At 39.6% G+C, this 10,729-nt stretch overlaps 1 protein-coding gene across 2 annotated transcripts in view; it reads right to left on the bottom strand.

The window, feature by feature from the left end:
• The window catches only part of fbxo34 (F-box protein 34), a 46,997-nt gene extending 37,250 nt beyond the window's left edge, over positions 1–9,747 (bottom strand). The window contains exon 1 of one of the 2 annotated variants that reach the window (XM_029687718.2): positions 9,471–9,747. The gene's annotated coding sequence lies outside the window, so the exon portion shown is untranslated. Of the gene's footprint in view, positions 1–9,206; positions 9,431–9,470 lie in introns of those variants that run through there. The other variant, XM_029687719.2, reaches the window with a different exon arrangement.
• Between the last annotated feature and the right edge of the window lie 982 nt (positions 9,748–10,729).

Below are 10,729 nucleotides of genomic sequence, written 5' to 3' on the forward strand. Positions count from 1 at the left end.
AAATCAACCTACCAGGATAGTTACAAACAGCACAGGAATGAAATCCTCCACATGTATTGATCACATCTACACTAATGCCGCATAAATCTTGTCTAAAGCAGTATCCAAATCCATTGGATGTTGTGATCACAATGTAGTAGCTAGATCTAGAAAAACCAAAGTTCCAAAGGCTGGGCCTAATATAGTGTATAAGAGGTTATACAATACGTTTTGTAGCGTTTCCTAGGTTGTTGATGTAAAGAATATTTGTTGGTCCGTAGTGTGTCATGAGGAGCAACCAGACCCTGCACTTGACACATGAAATTGCTTATCCCAGTTACTAATAAGCATGCACCCATTAAGAAAATAACTGTGAAAACTTAAATCCCTGTGGATTGATGAGGAATTTAAATATGGTATGGTTGAGTGGGATGAGGCAAAATAAAATGGAAAATCGGTCTGGCTGTACAACCGATAAGCAAACGTACTGCAAATTGAGAAATCATGTGACTAAACTGTATAAAAAGAACTACACTATGAAACAAAGATAAATGACAAAGATTGATAGTAAAAAGCTTTGGATCACCTTATATGAAATTTTGGGCAAAAAGGCAAACTCCACTCCATCATTCATCACAAAACCCATTGGCAAAATTAGCTAACTTAGCCATGACATGCCAGCAATAAATGCTGACACTACACATCCAAGTATATCTGACCGAATTATGAAAAGACAAGAATTGTCATTTTGAATTCTGTGAAGTGAATGTATTGTTTTCTATCACCAATGACAAGCCACCGGGCTCTGACAACTTGGATGGACAATTACTGAGGATAATAGCAGATGATATTGCCACTCCTATTTGCCATATCTTAAATCTAAGCCTACTAGAAAGTGTGCGCCCTTAGGCCTGGAGGGAAACAAAAGTTATTCCCCTACCTATGGACAGTAAAGCCCCCTTCACTGGCTCAAATAACCGACCAATTAGCCTGTTACCAACGCTTTGTAAAATTTTGGAAGAAATTGTGTTTGACCAGATACAATGCTATTTTACAATAAAAAAAGCGTGGCTTTTGAAATTATTGATCATAGTCTGTTGCTGCAAAAACTTGTGTCATGGCTTTACACCCTCTGCTATATTGTGGATAAAGAGTTACCGGTCTAATGGAACAGATGGTGTTCTTTAATGGAAGCCTCTCCAACAAAATCCAGGTAGAATAAGGAATTCCCCAGGGCAGCTGTCTAGGCCCCGTTTCAATATTTACTAATGACATTGGCCTTACTCAATGTGTCTATGTATGCGGATGACGCAACACTATATATGTCAGCTACCCCAGCAACTGAAATGACTACAACACTTAAAACCTCTACCGACTCCCCATCCCGCATGCGGGAGCGTAATCGTCGCCTGACACATAATTAGCATAACGCAACAGACATAAATATCCCTAGAAAATATTCCTATTCATGAAAATCACAAATGAAATATTGGGGGCAATTCATTTTTCACACAGAGGCATTGGGTGTTGCATACCTTTGTTAATTAACCCTTCACACTCGTGAGAATTGGCCTATATGAATAGGGATAAATAGAAATGTTTCTTTGAGAAGAAGTATGAAATGCATATGCATTACCATGGTAGCAATTACAAGGTTACAGTTTGGAGACTGGACAATTATAAGACTAAAGGTGAGGACAAAACCGTTAATCTGACAAGACTGAATGCAAACATTACACTGTTGATTTTATGTGCATTTTACATTTACGCCACAAAGAAATCTTAAAATACTCTGGATACGTTCAGCAACATATGAATATTCATGGTTATTTGGGGTAAGTGCAGCATAAGACAAGGGTTTGAGTGAGAGGTCTAACTGGTGTCTCTAAGTGGCCCCACACCTCTCCAAAGTGTGCACAGATCCTATGTAATTTCAATGCACTTAAGACTCAAAGAGCCTTCAATTATAAGGTGCTATTTTGAGCTCTCCTAGCTGTGCTGTTGAAGAACTAGAGCAAGCAGACTTATGTTTTTTTGGTGGGGCACAGCCCTGCATCCCTGCCTTTATGCATTCCAAAAATGGTCTATTAAAAATCACAATCTGGTCAGGTGGGTATCATTTCAAAGCGTATTCTATTGCCAACATGCCTAGCTAAATTACAAAAAACTATCTTACAGTGTTTAGGCTTTCACAAGGCAATTCAGAGAAGCAGATGGTAATTTTGGTGCGCATAGAATTGAGTCACGAGGGCACGCAGAGGCGTGTTCCCCGCCAAATTTCTTCCCAATACGACAAGCATAGGCTCATTCTGCTCAGAACAACCCAGGATATGACAACACAGTGATCATAAAAGTAAGGGCTGACCCCATTTAGTTGACTGCTTGATTGTTTGGTCGATATGCTGTTGGTTGACCGAAATTTCTTTAGCCAGTCGCATATTAGAATTTTTGTTTTCATGGTACACAAAACAGTCTGATTCGTACTTGTCCGAGCGGACTAATCCATTGGGGAGGCCGTGTAGATGGCACAGTCCATCACTCCAGAACATGCTACTGAAATTGTATATGGTTATATTATCTAAGAACAATGGTGCAACACTAATACCAATATTATTTTATAACAAATTTGATTCATTCCGCGTTGGATAGCGGTCGCTGTCCGCGGTTCTGAATCCATGCACTGTTGAATTGCGGCCTTTTCCTAGACCATGTTGCTACAGTGTTTGTGCACAATAGCAAAGTTAGCTAGCACATTGGTGTTGAGGACAATGCGGTGGAGGCAGGAGCGGTGTGAGGAGACAAGAAAACAGCCCTTGCCTTAACTGTTTAAGAAAAGTGGAGAGGAAAACAACTTAATTAGGTCTATAATCAATAGCCTAAGTGTTAAACGTACCTGGCTTTATAAATCATCCGCATACAGAGTATACAAAACATTAAGAACACCTGCTCTTTCCATGTTAAACAGTCAACCATAACATGTTGGATAAAGAAATTTCACAATTTCAGCTATTTTGTCATTCTGCCCCTGAGCAAGGCAGTTAACCCACTGTTCCACGGGTGCCGAAGATGTGGATGTCGATTAAGGCAACTCCCCCAGCACCTCTCTGATTCAGAGGGGTTGGGTTAAATGCGGAAGACACATTTCAGTTGGACAACTGACCAATCCCTTTTAATCTTTGTCATGCTGTTATAAAGGCTTTACACTTGTTTTCCATTAGAACAGCCTCCCTGGTATTACTTAACACTAAATAAATTGTGTTTACACTGTTCCAAATGGAGAGAAAAATATTGTAATCTATAGCAGCACCCGTTTGTCACAATACGAACATAGCTCTTACTCCTACCCTCCTTGATATTACAATTATGATCATAATAATACATATAATCAGTAGGCTTAGTATAGCAGCCTTGTATAACCATAATTGAACTGTAGGCCTAAAAGTGCATCCTGTTAAGCGGTCTTAATACGCAACTTACTTAAGCCTATATGTACCAATCGATCATTCATTTGTTCATGTCATCAGACAGTTTACGAGTCAGTCATGATTTGAAATGCAATCAAGCATTTTAGTTATAAAATACAACAAAGGGAGCCTTGAATAATTCGCCTAAACAAAATAAATAAACGTTCCATGTCAGCAACTGCATGCGACTGTTTTTAGTCTTTGCTGTAATAAAGGCTTCACAAAAAAAGGTGCGCTTAGAATTTAGTGTTGTTTACACTGTTCCAAAATAATATTGTAATCTAACAGCACCTATTTGGCACAATTATGTACGCAGCACCTGTTCCTTACCTGCCTTATTTTTCTAGATCTCCAGTAGTTACGCAGCACCCGCTCCTTACCTGCCTTATTTTTCTAGATCTCCAGTAGTTTTCCCAACTAAGTCAAATTTCTTCCAGACATTTGACTTCCCCTTTCCCTCCTGAGCAACTAGTAAACATTCCCCCGTTATGCTGTCACGTGTTACGGTGTTGGAGTTTGTTATAACCAATTTATTGATCCCATTATCATAGGCTATATGTCAGGTGAGAGAATAGGGCATGTTTTTCCTAAACAAATAAAGGATTTGAGAAACAGAGCTTAAGCCAGAAATGGCTGTAATTATTCTGCAGTTTCAGCAACATGGATTGCACAAAACAAAAACACTTGATGTTCTGTGGTGGTCACTGCAGCAGAGAGGAGAGAGAGACAACAGGTGCTAGTCACACAGTCACTCGCTGTCTTTTCTCTCAATTTTGTTTTAACAGCGCAGCAAGTCTGAGCCCGATCAAATACACTTTGGTCGGACTCCCTCTAGTCATTTTGTCTTAATTATTTCATAATACGGTGCACTTAAAGCGGCAGACAAGCTCAGTGCATATAAGTGATTTTATTCAAACAGAGTGTATATGTCAAATAAATATTTGGGCAAACGAACAGATTACTCTCGGTTGACTCCGATTTTTTTTTTGTCAGGGACAGACCTAATAAACATTGACACTGTATATTACAGGAGTTTTATGATATTGAAATGTGAAGTGCACATTTGGACTCACGGGTGTTTGGCTTGCTTGTATGACAAAGCGGTATTTAATATCATTCTCAATGTCTCCATCTTTCAAAATACATTTACATTTAAGTCATTTAGCAGACGCTCTTATCCAGAGCGACTTACAAATTGGTGCGTTCACCTTAAGACATCCAGTGGAACAGCCACTTTACAATAGTGCATCTAAATCTTTTAAGGGGGGGGGGTGAGAAGGATTACTTTATCCTATCCTAGGTATTCCTGAAAGAGGTGGGGTTTCAGGTGTCTCCGGAAGGTGGTGATTGACTCCGCTGTCCTGGCGTCGTGAGGGAGTTTGTTCCACCATTGGGGGGCCAGAGCAGCGAACAGTTTTGACTGAAATACATTGAGTCATCTTTATTTACAGCCTTTCCGTCACTCAGACTAAAGATTTGCAAAGTTGCCCAATTAGCGGGAAGGATGGGGGCAACTTCTTGTCACTTGCGGTGCTCAAGTTCAGAAGTCAGTCAGTCAAAACCAATACTGCGCTGTGAACCAGAGAATTTGAGCTCTGACATGTACAACATGTTACTGTAGAGCCACTACGTTTCAATTTAGGCACTTGTTAGTGTCCAACTCTGCCATTTTCAGCCTGTATAAGGGTATGAGTGTAAAGAGTTAAAGTATCCAAATGTGTTATTTGTTCACTCAAGTGCCCTTTATCTAATATTCGTTTCTGGCTGGAGATCTGATAACATTCAGTGTCAAAAAAAAATATGCAAAAATAAAATCTGAAAGGGAGCAATTACTTTTTCACAGCACTGTAAGTTCAGCAATTGGACTCTTCTGGAGGAAGCTTTGAATTGGTCAGTATAGCCTACAGTATGAAAAGAGTGCAATCTTCTTGCATCTCACATCTGCCTGTAGTTATTGGACTGCCTGCTGGCCTCATGAGTTGAAGCAAAATGCTGTCATATCCAGGAGTGTCATGCACTCCACCCCTCCTGACAACTGACTGCACCAGTCCATAACCTATAATAGATGGAAGGGACTTCATGCACACCCACTGGAGAATTGAAGACAACTTTACCCAGAGAGCTACAAGTGTCATTGTGTGGTTACTGGTTTGACAGCCAAATCCTTAGACCGACCATAGATGTATAATGCCATAATAGTTCTGGTTAGACAGCTGAAGTTGTACTCTACACAACTTATTTTGATTTGCTAGGTAAAGTCGTAGGCGTTTATAAGCACATCAATGTGATAATTACAGCAGAAAATACTTTGTATGTAACAAACACGCCCATTGATTGTTTGACAATAAGCACATTGACACTCAAACTGGGCGATGTTTGTGCAATGTCCACATGTAGCCTACACCTGTAGGAAGATTAGTAGTTCTGGGATTTATCACGTGGAAAATATCTAATAGGAGACATAACCTATCCAGTTAGCTATAGAATATTGCTTTGTAGGACAGCTGACTGAAGACAGGGCATTCAACTTGCAGTTACTGTTTCGACGGTAAAATGTTAACATTTCAGACACTGGTTCTTGCAATTTTGGCATAACTGGGATTTCAAAGAAATCCTCTAGTTAGGCTAGCCGGCTGCAGCTATGCACAAGCTATACTAGCTAGCTGCTGTCAGCTTGGCTAAATACAGGTCAGCGCAGGCTTTAGCCAACACATTGAACTGAATTAAATTTACCATCTTGATATGGTGAGTCAGGACAGAAGAAGTCCTAAACTTCTCTACAAAAGCTAGGCTAGCTTTGCTTACCTCACTGTTACTACTCATAACGGTACTGCCCTTGGTTTGTTGTGATTGAATGGCAAAGACACACTCACATCAAACCACACCCCCAAGACAACTCACGTTTGGCTTCAGTCATGGCCGCAAGCACTTAATGAGCAAGAAAAAAAACAAGGCCAAACCATTAAGGTCAGCGTTCCTTTAAAGCATCATTGTGCATTTGCACACATTTGGGCCTAATATGTGAGATGATTGATGTTGGACAGTTAGGCGAATGGGTTCTTCTGATGGGTTGACTGACTAAAAGGCCAAACAGACTGCCGATGAACGGTTAAAAGCAGCGGGTGGCTGTCCTATCACCTCTGACCACAGAACAGCTGCCCTCATTTTCTGTTAATTTCCCAACTATTCTACATGTTGAATTGCCACCGTTGGTCGACACCCAGCAGGTGATCTACTGCCCAAAGCTGAAGATTGTTATTGTGTCTTTTTCCAAATGTTTTACAGTAGTTGAGGTTATGGAGTTGCTGTACAATATTGAAATCGATGGAGACAACATCCACCCTGAAAAATCTGCTTCAATTCCCTGGAAGTGCCAAAGCCTTCTCTGGCTGTACAATTAACCACTGAACAACTCGCTCAATAATCAGGCACTAAGCCTACATCCTCATCCCAAACCACAACCGACAGAATGAAGAATTAAATCATAAACAGTTACAAGTCACAGACAGTAGCATGAGAATAGGTAGAAATAGGAGGATTTCAGCATCATTGTACAACAACAATCTGTCACAAGAACTCACGGCGACTTTGTTCAAGAAAATGCTTTTTTGCCAATTGGCTTATTGGACTTTATTATCCAACCCATTTTGAGTACTGCACTGTAGGAAAATCTTGTAACTACACTCTGTACAAATTAGCAAAACACTACTGTGACACTGAACATCCCACATGGCAAAAACATACCCTTTAAAACCTCTGACAATTGACTTGTTAAATCACAGTCCAGGCCTAAGTACAAAGTTTGTGCTAAAAGCGTATTTGCAGGACAAACAAGTGTATAGGACTAATCATGTGTAACATAACCTTTAGCACTTCACAACAAGCAGCTGTTTACTTCTTCAAAAGAGCGTCATTTTAAGACTCACAGTTTAAATGGGAAGTGATGCACTTTAAAGCACAACCGTTATCGAAAGTTCTTCACTCCTATTAAAGATGGACATTTCCAAGTAAAAGGACCCATATGAGCACCAACATGTGAAGTTCATAAGAACATGTCAAATGAAAGCTAAAAGTATATTTGAGAAATGAAGGCATATATTTCTCTACCATTTCCCATCCTAAAAATGTGAAATAAGCAAAGGCTTTGATTTCTGGTCAAACACATAGAAAGGGGGTCTTCGACAGCTACCAGAAAAAGTGTTAAATATATTAGAAATTGATCAAACACACTAATGTTGAAGTAATAACTAATATCAACACTTATATTTGGTTTGGGATAAATGATTTGCCTTTATGTTTAAGGGGGGAAAAATAAACACTGCCTTAAATAAATTGCATCGACTGTGTGCAATAGTGTTTAATATGAGTTTTTAATGACTACCTCATCTCTGCACCCCACACAAACAATTATCTGTAAAGTCCCTCAGTGAATTTCAAACCACAAAAAAAATGGTTAGACCTCTCATTCGTGTCAAAACTCTGAGCAAGCATATACGACATGGGCAACATGTATTATTTACAAGATTCGCAAGTTTAGTTATTAATGAGTTGCATAGACCTCTTTCTGTGTTTTTACAAACATTGCGCAGGGCTGCGATGCGCGGAAGTTGGTGGCAGAACAAGGGGAGTTATAGAACGCTAAAATGGTTGAGTGCATTTCACACTACTTTTGGATTATAATTGGATTTCATGGCTTGTATGAATGTCATGCTTAATATAATGTTTGTTTCATCATCGCAAATCAACTGCATTATACTTTTTTTTAAATTACCAGTAAAATGGCTCTTTGGCTAGCGTTTGCTACAGCCTATATCAATGCGCGTTAGCATTCTAGCTAACAATTGCTGCATCCAAAAGTTATTTTGCAAAGATCACAACCAACTATAAAATCTTAGCGACTGTTAAAAGCAAGAATCAAAACAATTGTAAGCGTATGAGAACCCCAAAAAGGGTTTTTGTTTAATAGTAATAACGTACATCTAGGCTGTGTTGAATGGGCGCAGATGGCGATCTTACTGCAGCCAAGCGTCGTCCGCATCTGTGCGTGACGTTAGTACTGGAAAAGGGTATACTCATCCTCAAATCGAGTTGCATGTTTGCAAATCGCATTGAACGTCTTCAAATGTTTGCGAAATGACACACTTGCAAATAATGATACAATACAAGCGTGGTTATCGACATACCATTCTAAAGTAGGCAAATTTGTATGTTATCCTATTGATTAGTATTACCCATGTCAATACATTAATAACTTAGGAAATTAGCTGTTTGGCTATTTAGCAACACCGCGACACAACAGCAAATTAAGATATTTTCACACATTGCCACATTCATGTTAACAAAACGACGTGTTACTACCATCGTTCGAATTGGCTAATACATGTTTGAGCTTGTTGTGCTGCCTGTGCCGAAACTTACTAACGTTAGCTAGCTAGCTGTTAGCTTGCTAACGTATTGCCAAAACAAGGTGGAAGTTACCAAGGTGATTGATATATAGCTAACTAGTTAATGATAGCTATAAATTAGTTAGTTAAATTTAAGCAAAACGAGATGTCAACGTTTATAACGGTTGCTCCAATTGAAAAAGGCCTTTTGCACCAATGTACAGAAACACAACATCACAGCCAAGCATTGAATCAGGGTGTAGCAGTTAACTACCTATGCCATGGTGAGAAACTCATGGTAATGCCTATTCCGTAAAAAACAAGTCCATAACGTTAGCTAGTTAACGTTGTGTGGACAAATATTTAGCTAACCAATTACCTAAAGTGAAATGCAGAGCAGTCTTCCACGCCACCAACCTTGACTAGTAAGTAACGAACGTGAGCATTGTTAATAGCTAGCTAACGTTAGCTACACAAATTCTAATTTAGCGAGGCAACTTGACGAGATATCTTAGCTAGTGACGCGCACAGCAATGTGTCAACTCAGTTGAACAATATTAGCTAGAATGTTTTTAATTAATCCATGTAGTTAGCTACCTATTCTAGCCATAGTTAGAGTACCAAAGCAAAGGTTCAAGCTGACCTGCTGCTGCGAAAACTCGGAAATGAAAGGTCTCCAATCCCCTTGCTAGGAGCACTTGGGGGGCAAAGCAGCGCCGTCTTCACGGTTCAGCAGAATCCTTACAAGACATTATAACCGTATCCATACGGTCTTAATAACTATGAAATAAATTAGTCAAATCGTTCTCCTTTCGGCCGTATTGGTGCGAACGTCGTTAATCACAGTTACTGGATAGCTAGCCAGTCACTACTACAAAACTACTGGTGGAGGACGTCCACGCAGCGTTCTGACGTGCTTGGCTTGCTTATTCAACGCGTCCGCAAAACCATCATGCGCGCGCAAAAAGATCAGAAAACATACGGAACTTCATGCATAAGCAAATTACAGACACAATTATACTTATCCATTGAAAACACATGGTGAGTCAGCACTTTTTGGTTGCACCTCGAACTCACGTTGGTTGATCGTCCTTACTACTCTTCTTTCCATTGAACATGCAGTAATCTTTCATGAAAAGTTGAACAAATATTGATCACTTTTATAGGTCATTTACATTTTGGGAATAGGCCTAGGCCCACTTGAGGAAACAAATTCGACAATTAGACTTTTAAAATAGATTAGTTGAGCCAAAATTATAGGTTCTGAAATCCATATCAAGCCATTCCATAAAGCAGTTGCAAAAACGATAAGAGCAATTTAAAGTTCCAACCTTTATGAAGTTCACAGCAGTTTACACATGGGCATAAGAGTAATTTATTAAATCATCTGTTTTCAGTTTCCATCGAGACTGTCCATAGTTTCCATAATGAAAAATGTATCAGTGACCTGACTTCAGGATACTAAGGTGTCTTTGTGTCCCTTAATGGCACCCTAGTCTCTTTATAGTGCACTACTTTTGACAAGGGCCAATAGGACTCTGAAGTCCAAAAGTAGTGCACTAATATAGGGAACTGGGTTCCATGTGGGATGTATTACTTGTGCCAGCTTCCTCTGGTACCCTACTGTAGAGAGGAATGTGATCAGTCAATGTTTTGTTTCCCCTCCAGTAGCTTTGATCAATCTTTATACTCATTATAGAATCATATACCGGAGGCAAGGTGCCATCTTATCTTAAAAGACATACAAGCTTTGAACTCGAGACTAGCTTCCTGTGAGGGTAACCCATTTTCATTGTGTGTAGCCTAGCCATACAGATCAGTGTGCCTGCGAGTACCTTTGTCAATGAAGCATTTTTAAAATGTGTGTATCTCAAGTGTACATCAATTTAAGGTACCATGGAG

The sequence above is a fragment of the Oncorhynchus nerka genome, linkage group LG18 (assembly GCF_034236695.1).
Source record: "Oncorhynchus nerka isolate Pitt River linkage group LG18, Oner_Uvic_2.0, whole genome shotgun sequence".
NCBI classification, from domain to species: Eukaryota; Metazoa; Chordata; class Actinopteri; order Salmoniformes; family Salmonidae; genus Oncorhynchus; species Oncorhynchus nerka.